This window comes from Brachycentrus maculatus, unplaced genomic scaffold (genome assembly GCF_059751285.1).
Source record: "Brachycentrus maculatus isolate JH-2025_06_01 unplaced genomic scaffold, ASM5975128v1 h1tg000031l, whole genome shotgun sequence".
Taxonomy (NCBI): domain Eukaryota; kingdom Metazoa; phylum Arthropoda; class Insecta; order Trichoptera; family Brachycentridae; genus Brachycentrus; species Brachycentrus maculatus.
In genome coordinates this window covers 1,922,501-1,943,296 of record NW_028280785.1, presented here as the reverse complement: position 1 = coordinate 1,943,296, position 20,796 = coordinate 1,922,501, and the positions used below count along the sequence as shown (strand labels likewise).

General features: G+C 30.3%; 1 protein-coding gene across 1 annotated transcript in view; it reads right to left on the bottom strand.

The window, feature by feature from the left end:
* The window catches only part of gogo (thrombospondin-1 like protein golden goal), a 288,203-nt gene that overhangs the window by 160,440 nt on the left and 106,967 nt on the right, over positions 1–20,796 (bottom strand). Inside the window, exon 3 of the mRNA XM_088272556.1 lies at positions 12,077–12,109. The gene's annotated coding sequence lies outside the window, so the exon portion shown is untranslated. The remainder of the gene's footprint in view (positions 1–12,076; positions 12,110–20,796) is intronic.

The following is a 20,796-nucleotide window of genomic DNA, read 5'->3' as shown; positions in this document are numbered from 1 at the left end:
TTTTTCAGAGTTTATAATAACTTTTTAAAGCATTTTTTACTTTGTGGTATGGTAATATAACACTCTCCTTATCATTCATCGTTCACATTGTGTAATACCACTTTAATAAAAACTTATTCGTGAGTACCTCCTCTTCTCTTTCAAAATTTGATTTTTGTAAAAATGTCACAGAAATAATTTTATTTTAACGACTGATGATGAAATGATTATCCCAAACCACGAATTAGTGTTCAATAAAGTGGTATTACACAAAGTGAACGATGAATAATAAGGAGAGTGTTATATTATTTCTATGACATCTCAACATAAATGAAGTAGAATATGGAAGGCTAACGTCCGTCATAAGCTGTTTTAAGTGATCACTTTACACACGTGTAACATTCACCAATTCTACCCATTATTGACAACCACACTACTCAAATTCTTGGAAGTTCTATATATTTCAACCAATTTTGAAACATTATTCTTGAGTCACTAGAACTTCACTAGAGACATCTATTGGTGAGATGAAAAAAAGCTTTCATTGAGAATTCTGCCCATGATTGAGAAATAATATAAGAAATAACTAATAATTTGAAATAATTCAGATTTGTGAAAAAGTATTTGGACATACTCTAAATGTTGTATTTTTTTTAATCTTATTTTTTCAATGCAAAAACGATGTTTAAAGCAAAAAAATCAGTTACGTCAGTACTACCTGGGTTTAAACAATATTCAGTTGTGATCCTCAAGAGAATTTTAAACTAAAATTCTCTTCAGGAATTTGGTGAAAATTTATAATTCTCTAAATACAACATACATTGACAAAGATCCAAAAAATAGCTACTTCATGTATTTCCTACAAAAAATAGCACGGATTCAAATAATATAGTAGAACGTAGACTTCCACGGTCAGTATTAATTATACCGTTTACGCGGTATTACCCTTAGGGTAATACGGAGTAACTTTATCCTATCCGTTGTGTAAAGTGCCGCAACTTCAGACGCGGCTTAATCCATAACTCTATTCTAACTCTATTTGTTTTACAAGAGCGAGAAATGAAAACATTGAAAAAAAACATCGAACGGAATTAAAACAATTATTTTGGGACAAGTATCAAATCTAGTGACCCTTATCATTACCAAGTGATGCATAGGGCACTGCATCAAATGTTAATTAAGAATGATATTATATAACATGAAGGCATGATCATTCCTGCGCTTCAGATACCAACCAGAAGAGGGTTTTATGTTTAAAAATAAAACAGTGAAAAAATCACTTGTTTGTTTTTACTTCCTTGGGAATCAAACAGTTTGACAAATATAAACGACATTGAAAAGAAAGTTAATAATTAGCACACGTTTCACATTTGTTGATCAATGTATAGTATTGCGCTGCCATTGCAGCTATTTTTTTTTTTTCAAACCTTTTTTAAAATGTCACAGATGTATACGAAAACACGCATTTAAATGCAACGTTATGTCAAATTTTCAACCAATCGGTGAGAATAATTTAAGGTGATTAAGAGTTTGAATAAACTAACATTTACTTTTTAATAACATATTTAAATATGTTTGAAAGTGGAATGTTTTATCTGTTAATTGATTCGGCAGTCACTTTGTGGTAATATCTATCTATTTTTAATTTAAGTTTTACTTGGAAAATAACACTTTTTCTCAAAATCACGTGTCACAAAAGATTTTGAGGAAAAGTGGTAATACCACCAAGTAAATGCGTGGGTTACCCCAATGGTGCATAGGGCACTGCATCTTATAAACACAGTGTTATCTTGATCGTTAACACATGAAGGAAAGGTGATCAGCCCTCCGCTTCAGGTACCAGTCCAGGGAAATATTAAATAAATAACACCAAGTAAAACTTAAAGTAAAAATGTAATAATTTTAAGTACTTCCTTTTATTCGGTTATAAAATGTAAACCAACTAAGTCCGTAAATAACTGTAGTTGATACACAGTAATTTAATTTGAAGCAAGCAATTAAATTTCTCAAACGGAGCAAACTAATGTAAAATGCTCTGATTAGGTCACGTGGGATGAGCTACAATCCTGCATCCCAGATTATTCGCAGTTGCATCCAGTCACTATCTTTACAGTAAATAAAATCATCCAGGGGTGGAGCTAGGAAGGATAAAATCACCTGATCTTTTTTTATGAAAATATCCTGCTAAAGAATTAAACTGGTGTTTTACTCGCTAGAATAAAATTTAAGCGGTGCTCTGAAGAAATGTTTCAGCGATGAAAAAGGTTTTGTGATATTTTTCACGATTATGAAAATTTCATATCGCAAACAGAATTTCTAATAAAACCGTTCTTATACTCGGAGAGGGTCGAGTGAAAAGATATTGAATTAAAGTTTGATCGTTTGTAAGATTTTTTATACCGAGCAAATATTTCTGTGCTTCGCGTATAATTTATCTGAAATCAGAAATTTAGTTGGAAGAAAATTATTAATTTTTATGTTTAAATTCTAAATGTATCCGCCTCTATAGTGTTGTGGTAAGCACATTTGGCCAACATGCTGGTGGTCCCGGATTCAATTACCAGGGGGTCAAAATAAATTTAAGTGTTTTTTCACTTAAACATTTATTTCATCTTCCCTGGAGTAGCACCTGAAACGCAGGACTTATCACATTGACTTCATACAATATACGATTAAATTAAAATTGCATCACTTTGATGCAGTGGCTTATGCACTATCGGGTATGAATCAAGGTCAATAGTAGTAATGTAGACAGCTTTCAAAACAACCAACCGAATCAAATTTTCTGTTTTTTTTTCCAGATAATATTTTTCTTTTAAATCTAGATTTCTGTTATTTTACCACTGACATTTAAGAAAAAGCCACTTAATCCAGCTTAAGATAATTTTAAGGGATTAAAAATATATTTATATTTGAGATTTATCTACATAAATTTCGATAATCGTCAAAATCCAACTAGTACTAGCATTGGGCGCTATTCGACGCTACGACATGCCTATAAGTTTATACTAATTCAAATTTCTGCTAGTACATTATTTCACTTGTAATTATCTTTAATTTTAAAAGCTTTCTAAGCTCTTATATAAAAATTCAGATGAAATAAAGTTCTCGAACAATTTGCCTTAAAGCACCATCTGTATGCTCAAATTAGATATCCCTTAAATGTACAATTGTAACATTTTAGTGCGGGGGAGGCTTTAAAACAAAAGGTTTTCTGTATTAATCTCGCTCATTCAAGCGATGAAAAATTTAAGCCCTGAAATTGGGCCTGACTTCGGATCTTTAGGCCATTGTGAACCTACGCTTTTGTCAAACTTTCCGTCACTAAAACTGATGAGAGCTGCTCATTGTTGAAGCTCTACGGAACTCAGGGAAACGAAAAGCCCTAACGGGTTTTTCATAGCGAGAAAAACATTTTATAACTTTTTTATGTGCATATGAATGCATATTTTTTTGTGATGTGGATTTTTACTCCTTTTAACAGATTCGAATAAAGGAACATTATGTGAATTAAAACAAAATTAATGCGTTTTTATCTACAATTTGAAAATATATCGATACTTAATAAATTTACAATATACGGTTCCATTGGACCAAATTATCCCGTTCGTTTGAATCAAATTATCTACCGGTCCAAACCATAAAGATAAATTTTCAAGCACTATGTAAATTATGTAAAGTGAATTATGTATGTCCGCCTACGTAGCATAATGTCCGCCTCCGTAGTGTAATGATCAGCGTGCTCTGCTACCGTTCTAGAGGTCCCTGGTTCGATTCCCAAGGGAGAGGGGTCAAATAAATATAGTTGATTTTTCACTCAAATATTTATTTAATATTACCCTGGACTGGTACCTAAAGCGGAGGACTGATCACTTTTCCTTCATGTGTTAACGATCAAGATAACACTGCGTTTATAAAATGCAGTGCCCCATGCACCATTGGGTGTGGATAAGGGTTAGAAGCTATTACATTAATTTTCGAAAACATTCATAGATGCAATGGCTTTAGATTCCTATCACATTCGAGTAGTAATTCAATAGATTTGGAAGTATAACTTACTATGGCACCATCAGATATTTGTTAATTATATATGGCTTACTCCACTCCATTCCTTCCATCTTCTTTCATATAAAAACAATAGATGTTTCATCTCAAGTTGAAAAACATAAATAACATTGGTATATAAATCCGTGGAGTGAGTAAGTAACTCAGTGTCACATGGAATAAATAATAATAAGTTGATAAAAAAAACGTTATTTATTGGATAATTTGGCGTAATTAATACAGCGCCATTTTCGTAAAATACTACCTCCTGCTTCCCTGTGATTAAAATATCAAAGTTTCTAGTGTTTTAATGCTCCAAGGATTTTTTTTGCAGGAAGCTTTAATATTAAATCATAAGAATATACACTGGAATTAACACTTGTATTTATATCGTTGTTGTTTATTGTCATACCGGGTGATAATGAAAAGAAAAAATGTTATTATAGTTTTATGGGATTCATTTGTCGCCCTCGAGAGAGTAATAGAATTTGGTTGGATACCTATTTTGCTAAAGAGATATTCATGACAAAAGTATCTTTTTTTTAATGTATTATTACCCCAATTTCATTGTTGTTGATTTTCTAAAATTCTATATTTAAATAATACGTATTTTCTGAACTGCTTTGGTAATTATTAATACAAAAACAAAATTTTAAAAAACCTCAGTAACGTAGTTTTTGATTGTTAATGTGTTAAAAGAATTGTGAAAAAATCCAAAAATAATTTTTTTAAATATTTTTCTTGGTTCCTTTTCCGCTTCCTCTCAACTTCAAACTTGATCGTTATTATTTTGTTCTTACTTTCATAGATTTTACGTTATCATAAATATGCAATATTGTTTTCTCATTATTCATACATTTTCTTTTACTTCGTGTATTTTGTCGTAATATAAATAAAAATATTCCATTATTATAATTTACATATAATATAATAAATAATATATGTGTATAAATACATATATATATATATATATATATATATATATATATATATATATATATATATATATATATATATATATATATATATATATATATATATATATATATATATATATATATATATATATATATATATATATATATATATATATATATATATATATATATATATATATATATATATATATATATATATATATATATATATATGTATGTGTGTGTGTATTACGCCGCGTTTCTTACAAGTGCATCTTTACATACACATTTATATTTCATTCTAGAAACGTAAAGGATGCTTTTGAGCGAACAGCAAACTCGATTAGAGTATAATTTCGGAAAAGTTGTTTACCCGACGAAAATTGAAACAGCAACCGCAGCCATCAAAAGAAATTCTCGTCTCTATTAATAAGACGACATAATTAGTAAGGAGAGGCGGAAAATTCTAAACAAACATAAAGTTACCGCTGGGAAAGTTAAGATAAACAACCCCTAACTGTTATCCATCTTCGTTACAGCTGTCTGTTACCTCCCATGAACTGAACTGCGGCCAAAACGTTCCGATCAGTTTAACTCGCGTTTTAGGGATAGTTTCACAACCCATTCTCAAGTTCAACACTATTATAAAACTCTATTTTTGGCGATTCAATTTGGTACTTTTTGAATATGTTATATGTTAGCCTAAGTAACAAAAAATATGTCCTTAGCGTTACTTTTTTCATTAAGTTACAAAAAAATAATCTGTAGACTCTTGTCCATACCCAAAAGAGTAAAGGGAACTGAAACGAATCAACGCAATGCTAACTGGATTTAACATATCGCTCACTCCTTTCAAGAACGTCATAAATCAAAAATCGTCAATTTTTAGTTGTGCATGTTTTCGGAATGCCAAGAAAATGTACTGTAACCCAGCAAAAGTGGCATATTTTTAACTTAATATTTACCCGCTACAGGGCAGAAAGTGTTGTTTTTGCATTTTGAAGAAAAAATATTGTTCAATTATTTTTTTAAAATAAACTATATATTTTTCAAATGGATAAAAAACTTTGTGTTATATTTTTAAACTTTAAAAACGTTCTCCTGAAAAATCATTTTTTTTATTTATGACGTTCTTGAAAGGAGTGAGCGATATAACGTTTTAAAAACATTACTTATTTTAAGACTATATAGAAAAAATACAATCTTTTATAAAAAGTAAATCATTCTTAAATTTTATCAATTAAAAAAAGATTTATGAGGTTTTTATCAACTTAAATATAATCTACAGATTTTTTCGTAGAACATCTTTTTCTAAATGAAGTTAGTTAGTTACATGGTAAATTATTTTCTCAAAGTTTAAGGAGCATTACTTTTACAAATACCATATCGAATATGTGGACCAGGTCAACGTCCGATATGATATGGTTTGAGAAATAGATAACTCTTTTGACAGGAAAATCATTAATCATTTACGCCTTGGAATTACAATCAAATTGCGACATTATTATTTTTGTCCCAAATTGTTTTTGACGGATCAATAGTTTTGGTCGTAGTTATGTGCAGTTTCGAAATTACTTTTTAAAAACATGATAATAAAAGTTTTCTGAAATCAAACGTCAAATTGTAACCTCATCAAAGTACATAATCAGATCGTAAAAAAATTGCCATCTCTTGTATTTTTTATTATTACAAACTACACCTAAGAGATTTAAACGCATTATTTAAGTCAAATCTCTAAGAATTCTCTTAATTCACAGTTTTTGTTTGTTGAATGTAAATATTTGTAACTTATTAATTTAATCTGATAAATCAACTTAATATATGAAATGAATATACTTATAATTTAATGCTGACAATAAATTTGGACAATATTGAAAAAAAAGACAGTCGTTTTAAAATTGACACTTTGATGCAAACCAGCGAATGATTTTTGTTGAGAAATATAATTTTAATGTTTAACGTAACAACTGTTGATACATCTTGGCCTTTAAACAACAATACAAGTGTTTACGGAAAACAAAATACCTTCAGTTAAAATATGACCGCGAACCGAAGTTTGTGTGTAGGGTATGTTTCGGTAAACACCATATACTCGTACCTATACTATATTACTGTTTGAGGTTAAAGGTTTAAAAGTAGCGCTCCGAGTCTCCTGCTGAAGTTTTGAAAAAGCTTCTAATAAATATCTTGCAAAAGTTAAAAATACTTGCAAAGCTCGACATTAAAAAGAGGGTTTAAAATTTTTTGAAAGCCATTTTGCTGAAACATGATTTTACGCTGAAACCTAAAATTACTAAAGTCAGTCGGTCCATACATCTTGCAAATTAAATTATTAATAAAAAAAAACACATTCTGTTATTAATGTTTGATTATTGTTATCCATTCTGGTTGCTTAAATGCAATAATTATTTAGAGATTCCGGTAATATAATAAACATTTGCAGTAAAGTGTAATTAGATTATTGACACTTATTCATAGGAAATTGATCAAAAAGATTATCAATAGCGATTACTAGTATACCAAGGAAGTCAAAATTTATAAAAAAATCTAATTTAAATGTTACTTTGTTTTAAAATCAGTATAAATATTTTATTTTAACTTAATTATAATTATTATTTTATTTAATGACAGATATTTGTGGTTTTTATTATTTACACAAATATTTCAATTTAATATAATTTCTGTGAGCCTAAGCGGCTCATTATTAGAAATAGGTATCAAATTATGGTAGAATGGGTTCGAACCGAAAAACTCTGACTTAAGAGTCCGCGATATTAACCACGGGACTACAACCTGACTCTAAAATCTACCGGTTTCGAAGCTAACTGCTTCTTTATCAAGACTGATTAATACTTCAAGACTGATTACGTTAGCTTCGAAACCGGTAGACTTTAAGTAAATATTTAAGTTAAATATTTATAGTGATTTTAAAATAATGTAATATTTTTATTATAAAATGGAAAATCAAAAAATAAAGTTAGTGCTTCATGTATAAATTACATTTTTTTTCCCTTCATAATTCTTTAAAATCCTGGAATGGATACCTGGAGCACATGAATCATGAGATAATGATATGTTAACTCAACATATCATCATCTCATCTCAACATATCACTATTTCAATTACATGGATGCATTATAGGGTATAGAGGGTCAAAAGAAGAAGAAGAAGAAGAAATATGTTATTAATTTATTTATTTTTCTTAAATCTATTATATGCACTTTTAGCCTGCTGAAACTCTCTTTAAAATACACCCCAATAGAAGCATACTTCAGAAACTACACAAAGTATTATATTTATAACTCACAGTTTTAAATCGTAATTTTATCTCGTGAAATTTATATTACATACATCATATTTTTCTGACGGCAGAAGGCAAATTTTAACTAATACATGAAAATAGGAAACCGACAAAGTATAATAAAGTAAAAATGGTAAGAAGCTAGTAAATGTATATACATTTGAGTCTCAAAAAAAATCGCTACGTTTACTTTTATTGTATAACATAGATTTTGCATTGGATACTTATAAAAAATGTCAGGAAAAATGAATAGGTTTTTTTTAAGGATAAAAAAAGTTAACAAAAAAGTATTACACATTCAATACAAAATATGAATTTTTTAGGGATTTTTGAAAAAAAAATCTTTTTAAACGTTAACAATACCATAAGTCTTCTCTGGCAAACATAATCCAATAACAATAAAAATAATATTCCCAAAATGAAATTAAAAATTAAAGTTAATAATAAATGGGCTAGTTAAAATAAATTAATTATAAATGCTGTCAACTCGAACTAGCAAAAATGTTTTTTTCAGTTTTAAAAATACTTTTTATATGATTTATATTATCCACTGACACTTCGTGATGGAATTGCATTTTTAATATATTATTAGATTAAAACCAATATTCTTAGTTTTAAAAAAAAAGTGGAAAAGCTAAAAATATTGGTTTTAATCTAATAATATATTACTGTTTATATGACTTTATTTCACACATTTTTGCATCTGCGGCGGCTTTTAACCGGAAAACGGAAATTTCTTTTCCGATTTTCAAGTTCCGATTTAAGGTCCTTTCTCAATTAGTCGACCCGGCCGCTGGTCGCCTAGTGAAGGGGCCCTAACAACTTCAATTAAAAGTTTTCTAGACACTTACAATTAATTTCTTGGGATTTATTTATAATTGGATATCTTTCCTATTCAGCAGGAATCTTTTAATGGAATATTTCCGGATTATATCTTCCTTCTGCCGGATATTATCAATGTTAATACCAGTCAGCTTACTAAAAAACACATTATTTCAAAACTCTCATTTATGACGTTACTTTTATACGCAAGGTAGAATCTTTCGTCGTTTTCCGAATTGACGAATGTTGAATTACTACACATTTCCAATTTACGAATTTTTAATAAGTATGATAAAATACTTTTTTTTTTAATTCGGCAGTCATATTCGAAAGCAACATTTTAAGTGTCTCCAAATATTTGTTTAGAATCTGGGTTTTCTCCATTCATCGATAAGATGTCAAAAATGTAAAATTAATCCCTTAGTTACGACGACCCAGATTTGTGATTAAGTATTTGAACACACTAAAAATAATGAGAATAAAATGACTAGTCAAATTACAAGCTGCATAAACAATTCAAAATCACATTTTCAGCCGTTTCCCAGTATGTAAAATAATCTGATAAGGATCTTGCATACAAACAAAATAAAAGGGTTTGTGCTAAATAAAAGCTTTCCAAATCCAACCATAGATGCTTCTAGTGAACTGTTATGTACAATGTCATGAGATTACTGATATTTGTATGAGTTCAAAATTTTTGAGCAGTGTGGTTGGCAACCACGAGTAGAATGGTAAATTTTACACGTTTATAAAGTAATCACTTAAACTATCCTATGACAGGTCGTAAGAACTGTCATAGGATGGTTTAAACCCAGACAACTATATTCTACTTCATCTATGTTGACACTATAAAAAAACTACTACTAGTTTGGTAAATAGGATTCGAAGACACTCAAAATGTTTCGGAGAAATTTAATGAAATATTAAAATATAAACAAATTGCATACAGCTAAATAAATTATTATTTGTGAAACAATTTTTAAATAATGCACAAAATATATAGATTTAAAACGGACCATGAATTTAAAACGTTATTCAACTGAAAGAGTAAAAGCAAACGCAGTCATTCAAATTTATTTTTTCATGATAACAACCCCCAAATATACCTTTTTTGTTTATCCAAATCTTTAATAAGCTCTTCGCACGGTTTCAGATGATTCAAATTTCATCATGTTCTCAAATGGCGGTGAGCCATTCCTAATCCAATCAGGTACGGTGTAACTTTTCCAGAAAATTACTTCGCAAGCTCTCCCTCCTAATGAAGCAATACATATGCCAGCGAGGTGTCTACGGATGGAAAAGTCTGAAAATTATGTATTTGGTATCCTTCGGGTGAACTCTCTATTTTATTTCCTGGAATATTTTTAACAGTCCATTTTTTTAGCACAAATTTAGCAGGGCAAGCTGTGTAAATATTATTATAAATTATAACTACGAAAGTAGAAAGAAACAACTCTTATTGTGTTGCAAGCTTGTTGTTGCTTTAAACTCCTCTGATCAAGGAATTAATAATACCAGAGCTTTTCTTTAAAAAAAAAAAAGGTCCCGAACCTCACTTCAAGTCAAGCTTTTTACTAAAAAAATATTCAAATATCATTCAAATATTCATTACAATACCATGTTTTATCATTTTGACAAATTATATAAATATAAATTGTATTATAATTAGCGCAAATGTTGTTTTGTCTCATTGATTTTCAAACTCATAAAAATTTACAAAAATATCCGTGAAAAAACGTGGTGCCGGAACGCCGTTCCACGGCATTCTGGCACCACGGGCTTTGTATATTTAAAATACAAGGGCCGTGTCCATATATGTGTCCGTATATGTTAAATATACAAGGGAAAAAAAGCCCTTGTACATTTAATATCCAAATTAAGTAAAAAAAAAAGGAAATGCGTATTATAAATTTCATTTTATAAATATAAATTTATAATAATTATGAGATAATCTCATAATTATTATAAATTTATATTTATAAAATGAAAAAAAAAATTTTTTGAAAAACAAGTGATTCCCTTCTTACAAAACCGTAATATCAGAACACGTATAAAATTTAAATGCCTCTTCTTATAGCATTTCAGTAAGCAGGTGCAAAGCCTTCAAGCAAGAGCCATAAAGCTTTTATATTCCATCGTAAAAGCCTCATCTCCTGGACTACAGTAAATGTTTTTAATATCTCATCCCCTCGAGATCCCTTGGGCCCTAACCTTTAAGAATAACCAATCAATTGGAGATTGAAACATTTATTACACAACATAGTTAAACGAACGAGAAAAAATACGAGCAGTTCATTGGTTTCAAGCGAAAAGCCGTTGGCACTACACTTAGTATGAAATGAAAAACCGTTTTCAGAATCCAACAATGCATTTTGACACAATGTTCAAACGGTATAAATACGAGTATTTTCACTTTGCATCTCTTCAAATTGCATGTCATTTAAGATTACATTACATAAACACGCCAATTTTGCTTAACAAATAAATAAAAATGAGAAATATTTGTGTTTTTATCATTTACACAAATATTTCAATTTCATGCTATTTCTATGAGACTAAGCGGCTCATTATTAGAAATAGGGATCAAATTGTGGTAGAGTGGGTTCGAACCTAGAAACTCTGACTTAGGAGTCCGCGACACTAACCACGGGACCACAAACCGACACATATTATTATCAAGAAAGAATTTTGAATACCGTTTGTACAAAAATGTTTATAATTTTAGTACCTATATAACCTCTCACTGAGATTTTAACCTACTGGTATCGGGATGTAACAGTCTCTTCGTCAGGACAATTACTACGCCAGCATGCAAACGATACTACAACTTATTTCCAAAGCACTATTCATGGACTTTTTTACATTTTTTTTCTATTTCCATTTAATTTGTAAAAATCGACTTTAGAGTTCTAAGGAACCGAATTCTTAGGAATATATAAACAGGAAAAAAAATATTTTTGTTTTTATCAAACATAAATACTAAAAATAATTAAGTTGTAAAAAATAAACTTACCGTCTTTGGTTGCTGCTGTTCCTATTGAATTTTCTGAAACAAAAACAAATATTTATTTAATTTATACTCAACATAGATCATAGGTAGTCAAAATATGGCTGCGGAGCATGCGGATCTTTGACTTTTTAAGTGCGACTCCGTCACAAATTTTCTTGGAAAAGCTCTACGACTCTACGTATTCATGCCAGCAATATTTTTGAAGCATGAACGTTATTGAATCAAATTGAAAAATTGTCTTAAAATATAATTTGTGATACATTTTGGAAAAACCTATTAATATTTGTTTTACCTCCTTGAGAATCGAATCCGAGATCTCTGGTACGGTAGGCAAAAGCGCCAACCATTACACTTAGAAGACTGACTTTTGCATAAATAAGTTATTAAACCTAAAAACTAACTAACTTTTGCGACGCTTCCCCGCAGGGATAGGCAGAGAGAATCGAACGCCTCACCACTCTGTCTTTGCAAACATTCTTCGCCTTTTCCACGTTCATGCATCTCCTCATACATTCCCGACGATAATTTCGACTCCTGACCCGGCCATTTTCAAGTATTTGACATACTTGATTGTGCCAAGTTTTCCTCGGTCTTCCTCTGCTTCTTTTTCCAGCTAAATTCGCCTCATAAAATTTGTTTAACCGTTCTTTCTCACTCATTCGTTCCACAAGTCCAAACTATTTCAACACACCTTTCTTAATTTTATCGATAATGCTTATCTCAGCCTTGCATTCATTCCTTGTTTCATCATTCGAACATTTATCGAACATCGTTTTGCCACACATTCGTCCGAGGGATCGCATTTCATCTAGTATTCTTAAACAGACTATGAGTTGAGATTCTCTAGTACATGATTAACTATTCAATATTCTGCATACCCTTCGCTTGCGTATGTAAATTATTTTGTCGGGTATTTGATCGATGTTTACATAAATACTACGCCATTACGTAGATTAGATGCTAATAAATGCTTTATCCAATATTGATTGATGCCTTATGTAACAATGCCTCGCCTTTATACATAATAATTACTTGGCAGATTACGTATATTCTCTTAAATATTGTATTGTAAGCTAAGGAGAAATAAACCTTCATCTGTTTTATCAGCACTTTACCTTGCGACTGGATTATTTAAAATTATTGAAATTAATGCGATCCCTCAGACGAATGTGTGGCAAAACGATGTTTGATAGATGTTCGAATGATGAAATAAGGAAAGAATGTAAGGCTGAGATAAGCATTATCGATAAAATTAAGAAAGGTGTGTTGAGATGGTTTGGACATGCGGAGCGTATGGGTGAAGAAAGAACGGTTAAACAAATTTATGAGGCGAATGTAGTTGGAAAAAGAAGCAGAGGACGACCGAGGAAAACTTGGCACAATCAGGTTTGTCAAATACTTGAAAGCGGCCGGGTCAGGAGTCGTAATAATCGTAGGTTTGTATGAGGAGATGCAAGAATGTAGAAGAGGCAAATAATGTTTGCAAAGACAGAGTGGTGTGGCGTTCGATTCTCTCTGCCTACCCCTGCGGGGAAGCGGCGTGGTTAGTTTATTGAAATTAATGGCTACGTGCGAGTGTTCTCAAAATCTCCACTCGAAAAACTGACGATTAATTTATTTATTTTTTATGTAATTAAACAACAACCTTATACTATTATGAATTCATAAAAAAAACTGGTCAAAATAATGAATGAAAATTTAAAATAAAATTTTCAGGCGCCTACTAATATGTTAAATAATTGGACATGAAAAATTTATTTTAGGTATCTGCCAATAAAAACTTACTTTTTTCAACCAGTGATGTTTTCGGGTGTGAGTGTAGGATTGTGGTCCCGTGGTAAGTGTCACGGACTCTTAAGTCAGAGTTTCTCGGTTCGAACCCACTCTACCACAATTTGATACCTATTTCTAATAATGAGCCGCTTAGGCTCACAGTAATAGTATGAAATTGAAGTTTATGTGTTATAATAATAAAATAAAATAAACTAAAATTTCACTTTAATTTATTATTTAAATGTAACAGAAGAAGTAGCTCTCTCGAGATATTCTCAATCGTGGTATAAATATAATTTCCGATATTTGAGAAGGGTTGTCAATCATGGGTTGAATAGTGAATGTTACACTTGTACAAACTGATCACTCAAACCAGACAACGACCCCTGCGAGTTTCTAGACTTCCATATTCTTCTTCGTCTTTATTGGAATAGTAATAATAATAATAAAAATCTTTTCATATAATTTAAAATATTTATTTTCTATTTAATGAGGATTTTTTTATAAAGAGTAATGGAAAAAGTACAGTAAAAAATATTTTTTATATTCGATGATAGATATTAACAAGTCCATGTAAAATATGAAATTTTAAATATAATTCATATTTGAAGCACTTACTATGTATTTTTCTATTTTATGATTAAAATGTAACTTTATTTTAAAATCATTATAAATATTTTATTATAAGTTAATTATAATGTCTACCGGTTTCGAAGCTAACCGCTTCTTTATCAAGACTTATCTTAATATTAATTAGTCATGATAAAGAAGCGGTTAGATTCGAAACCGGTAGACATTACAATTAAGTTATTTTAAAATATTTATAGTGATTTGAAAACGAAGTTATATTTAAATACATAATGAAATTTTAAAGTTTACGTGTTATAAATTAACTGCAAATTACCTACTTTTACAGCAATAATTTTATTTTTTGTCATACTGCATTTTCTAACTAAAATAGCTGTGGAAAAACATGCCATGTTTTAGGTAATTATTTAAATCCATTTAAGACATTTATAATTGAAATAAAGTTACCGAAGTAAGATCGCGGAAGATAAACTCGATTACTTCCCGCGAGCGAAGTAACCGGAGTGGGATACTTCGTTCACGAAATTAAACTCAAACTTTACTCAGTTTAGGCTTTTCGATGTTTGTCACGTCAAATTCTGTTATTATTGCCAGCTACAATATATAGCTTTTGTAGTAAACCTTCACGCTTAAACTTTGGGGAAACCAGTTTCGACTATGATTACAACTTGAGAATTAATATCATTTGTGTTTTTTTACTGACTCCGGTTAAAACCAATTAAGCACACGAAATACTTTTTTAATCTTAATATGTTCCCAGTATAAACTTTTCAAATCTTAATATGTTCCCAGTATTAGTGTAATATTAGCCTCCTTAGTGTAATGGTCAGCACGCTTGACTACCGTACTGGAGGTCCCGGGTTCAATTCCCAGGGGGGGAGCAAATAAATAAAAGTAATTTTTTCACTCTCATATTTATTCAATATAACCCTGGACTGGTACCTGAAGCGTAGGGCTAATCACCTTCCCTTCATGCTTTAAAGATTAAGATAATACTGCGTTTATATTATGCAGTGCCCTATGCACCATTGGGGTGCGGATAAGGGTTTAAAGAATAAATATTAAAGGCAGGTTTTATAAAGTAAGGAGATTGTTATTAACTTTAAGTTAAAGTTTAATAATATGTTGTTCAAGGTTGAATAAGTATTTAAGATTACTATAACCTTAATAAGTATAAATATTAAATTTTTTTAAATAAAAGCTAGTTTTTTAGAATAAAGAGATTGTTATTAACTTTAAGTTCAGGTTTTATATTAAGTAATTCTAGGTTGAAAAAGATTTTATGAATTTAATCAGTAAAATATGATATTTTCTAAAATGTAACCTGGGTTTTTACTATACTAACTAAAAAACTAACTAACTAACCATCACGCCGCTTCCCCGCAGGGGTAGGCAGAAAAAATAGAACGCCACACCACTCTGTCTTTGCAAACATTCTTCGCCTCTTCCACGTTCATGCATCTCCTCATACCCGCCAATTGTTACGACTCCTAACCTGACCACTTTCAAGTATTTGGCATACCTGATAGTGCCATGTTTTTCTCGGTCTTCCTCTGCTTTTTTCCCAATTGCATTCGCCTCATAAATTTGTTTTACCGTTCTTTCCTCACTCATTCGCTCTACATGTCCAAACCATCTCAACACACCTTTCTTAATTTTATCGATAATGCTTTTCTCAGCTTTGCATTCCTTCCTTATTTCACTATTTGAACATCTATCATACATCGTTTTGTCGCACATTCTTCTGAGAGATCGCATTTCGACTGCATTCAGTCTACTTTCATCCTTCTTTTACCAACTCCATGTTTCACTTCCATACATTAGAGTTGGAACCAGGACTCCGTTGTGCACTGCCAGTTTAGCTTCCGCTGATAGGTTTTTATTTGCTTAACTGATTTCGATGAAAACATCTGTAGTTTTGAAACTATTCTTGTGAAATAAAACTCAATCAGTGATCTTATACAAATGTTAAATTTTTAATAATCAACATATCCCGGAACACACGTTGCTTTTCAACTGAAAAATATTCATAAGTTTTTATTTTGTATTTTATTGTGCATGTTACGCAGGGTCATAAAAGTATCTTGTAAAGTTTTTTTTATTCTGCGGGTTTTATTGTAATATTCTGGTCGCGTTCAGTTTGTGACACAGTTTTTTTTATGAGCAATATCTCATTTTTTGCAAGAGTTACCTTGTTTTCAGTTAAGAATCACCAAGGGACAACCGTTTTATCTGGCTATCCAAAAAATACTTTTTAGTTCCCGAGAGATAAACGAAAGTATTCCTAAATTTTTACTGAAGTACTCAACAGTAAAAGTTTAAATACACTCACAGTTCGGGGTTTCCTGAAATTATAAGTCTGGATGAACTGTATTTAATATGTTCTCAATATTCTATTTTAAAAAAAGATAAAAGATGAAAGATTTATTGATATTCAAATTTTTTTTTAAAGATTCATCTAAATTAACATGTTTACGTATCCGTCCCATAAACCCTTTAAATGACAAGGTGCTTGTCATTAATATCAAGTTGAAAAAAATAGCACCAAAAATAATAGTGGTTAAAAACAACGTTTGAGTTTTATTTATTTTATAAAATGTATCACAAAATATTAGTAATAATATTTAATAAATTACATGATAAATTTATTTTGCCTTCCTAAGAACTAAACCCGGAACCATTAACACAATACCTACTACACTACGGAGACGAAAAAAAATACATGCGCTGAATTGTTATATTAATTATCAAAATCTATAATCATTAACAAAGCAATAGAATACATCATCATGAGGTTAATGATATATGTAGGAATTCCTAAATTTTGAGCAGTGTGATTGTCAATCATGGGTAGAATAGTAAGCACGTGTGTAAAATAGAATTTAGTAAAATTAAATAAGTTCTGGAAATACGTCGACTTTTCTATTCTTCTTCACCTATATTGAAATGTTAAAAACTGACAATCAATGGAGATCTTATTTTTTGACATCTCATCAAAGATGAAGAAGAATATGGAAGTCTGGGCATTTACGGGGCTTACGACCGTCATAGGCTGGTTTGAGTGATCACTTTACACACGTGTAACATTCACCAATTCTACCCATTATTGACAACCACACTACTCAAATTCTTGGAAGTTCTATATATATGAACCAATTTAGAAACCTTGTTCATGAATCACTAAAACTTCACTAGAGACATCTATTGGTGAGATGTAAAGAAGCTTTTTATTAAGCAGAAACTCTTATATTAGTATGTGAGATCCGAATCCCGGATTATAATCACACACATGAGAAACGCCAGAAAATACCATTTTCATTTTTATTATTAAGCTTATAATTTGACCAGATAATTTATTTACAACATTTTGAGTGTGTCCAAATACTTGTTAAATAAATGTTGTAAATAAATTATCTGGTCAAATTATAAGCTTAATAATAAAAATGAAAATGGTATTTTCTGGCGTTTCTCATGTGTGTGATTATAATCCGGGATTCGGATCTCACATACTAATATAAGAGTTTCTGCTTAATAAAAAGCTTCTTTACATCTCACCAATAGATGTCTCTAATGAAGTTTTAGTGATTCATGAACAAGGTTTCTAAATTGGTTCATATATATAGAACTTCCAAGAATTTGAGTAGTGTGGTTGTCAATTATGGGTAGAATTGGTGAATGTTACACGTGTGTAAAGTGATCACTCAAACCAGCCTATGACGGTCGTAAGCCCCGTAAATGCCCAGACTTCCATATTCTTCTTCATCTTTGATGAGATGTCAAAAAATAATATGAAAATAACTCCTGTAATTGGAGATAATCCAGATTTTGTGAACAAGTATTTGGACACACTCAAAATGTTGCAATGGAGATCTAATGAAAAGTAATGCGTGAAAAATCCGTATAAATCCAAAAAAAATATTTTCGTACTTTTGATGACTACGTCTTTTTTCAATTGAAAGATACATTCACTCTTGTTGACCATGTCATTGAAGCAGATAAGAAGGAGCGATGTTCGGAATCTATAATTACGTTTAAAAATTACATTTCATCTGCGTATTGGGATGCCTTGAAGGCCTGAAAACGTAAGATCCTTATTTCATGGCCTTGCGGATGAGTCACCACTCTGTATAGTGATCACTTAAGAGGATAGTGCGACACTTTTATGGTGCACTCTGCGATATCGATTGCAGGAGCTCTATTCATTAAAGGCTATTTTATGAATCATTCTAGAGTAAATTATTACGATGGTATACCTTTAACGATTTTACCGGAAACCATCATAGCGTTAGTACGGGATAAAAATACTTTTTAATGAATATATACAATGAATCATCAAAGGAGATTACCTCTCATCAAACCCAAGGTTATAAAAAATCGTTATTTTGTGGATGGGAGTGTTTCATAAATTGACTTATTATTTATAATTAATTAATTAAGAAAAAACACTTTCCATTCCTCGCCATAACACATCATTCTTCAGTGATTCCTTATCTGTCCAAGCGGCCAGACGATGGAATGAATTACCTCTCCTTGTAAAAAATGCACCTTCTCTAAAAACTTTTACGAAACGTCTGACACATTACTATTTATCATCAGAATCCTTACTGTCCATCAAACCTCCTCCCTTAGTTTTTCCCTCTTCCTCCTTCCCTAAGCTCCCTTTATTGTTTGCCTTCCTTATTATCATCAATTTGTAATTTTTTTATATATTTTTTATTTTTATGTTCAATTACTATCTACCCTCTGATTTCAAACACCTGTATATGGTATCAAACGATTTTATCAATATCACTAGTCTGTTTTTGGTTGGTTGGAAAATAGTGCATTTTGGCCAAAGTCCACTAATGTACTTATTTGTGTTCTAAACATGAAGTTTATTTAAATAAATAATTAGCTTTAAGTTTATGAAAGATTATCATTTTTATTAATAATAATAAAAGATTTCGATTGTTCAAAGTCTTAAATCTCCTAAAATAATTCATTGATTACTTTGTAATTTTCACGCAACCTTGCATTTAAATACGCTCATATTTTACCCGTAACAGGGAAAATCATATTTTCTTTTAAACGTATATTATGGTAGCACCATCTGTTAAACGTAACAGTAACACACACAATGCTAAACATTTTTCATGATGGACAGCTTGCTACTAGACAACTGATGTCACTTGATTGCATTTTAATTTGATGGATTTTTTATATTTTCATTGCAAATGGTTGATTTCTATTTTCTTTCTTTTTTATTTAAATAGATAAAACTTTAGCTGATATATCAATAAAACCTTTTAGCGTTTTCCGAAAAAACATTGACACTCAAAATATTATCTAACTTTTTCAATGAAAATTTCGGTATCCCTACTATTGTACAAATAATGAAAAAAGTTATTTCATTCCATAATAATTGCTTAGTTAGCCCTGGTTTTGAGATCTTTTTTGTAATATTTTTAATAAAATATAATTTCAAATAACCCTTTCAGTTTTATGTGGTTAAAAAGCAACTCTGGTGTTTTAAATTTTCCTTTTTTTCATAGGCACATAGTACGCAGCACTGTCCATTTTGTGAAAAACTTTATTAAAAGGCTCTTTGCGTTCTCTCTCTTTTATCTGAAGGATTTATATTATTATTTCATTCACCCATTAACCCTTTAAAACACAAATCATTAAATATTTACACTGATTTTAACACCAAAAACTCGACATATTTTTAGTTTTAAATTATTGATTTATTTACGTTTTACACTGCTGTAGAGATGAGAATTGTATAAACAAGATCTTTAAAAAACATTTGCATTTTCAGTTCAATTTTTTTTCAAATTTGCAATTCAAAAACTTTTTAAAAATATTCTTCAAAAGTAAATATCTATTAAAAAATGTAATATACGAGTATGTATATAATAAGTCTCTAAACTTGAAACGAAGGATTTATTATTTTCATATGTAAGACGATAGAATATATAAAGATATATACAATAGAATAGATCAATAGTCTGGACATCTCAGGGCTTACAACCTGGCATTTAGCTGGCTTATAATTTGATCAATCTGCCCATTATTGAACATCAATAATTCATTTATTTTTGTATGATACATATATGCATTATTGTTGGATTTCTTTCGTATGAGATACTTATAATATTTATTTATATTGATTTATACTCCGTAGGGTGCATAATGCAGTGTCTGATAAAATAAAAAGTACAGTAAAAGATAAAACAACAAGAAATACTTGATATAATTGTTTTAACGGTACTTATTTATTATTTCTGTTTGTTTTAACCAACAATAGTACATAAGTAGTAATAACAATGAAACATACGAAAACAAGGCACTATGCGCTTCAGGCACCAATGCTGGGTGATATC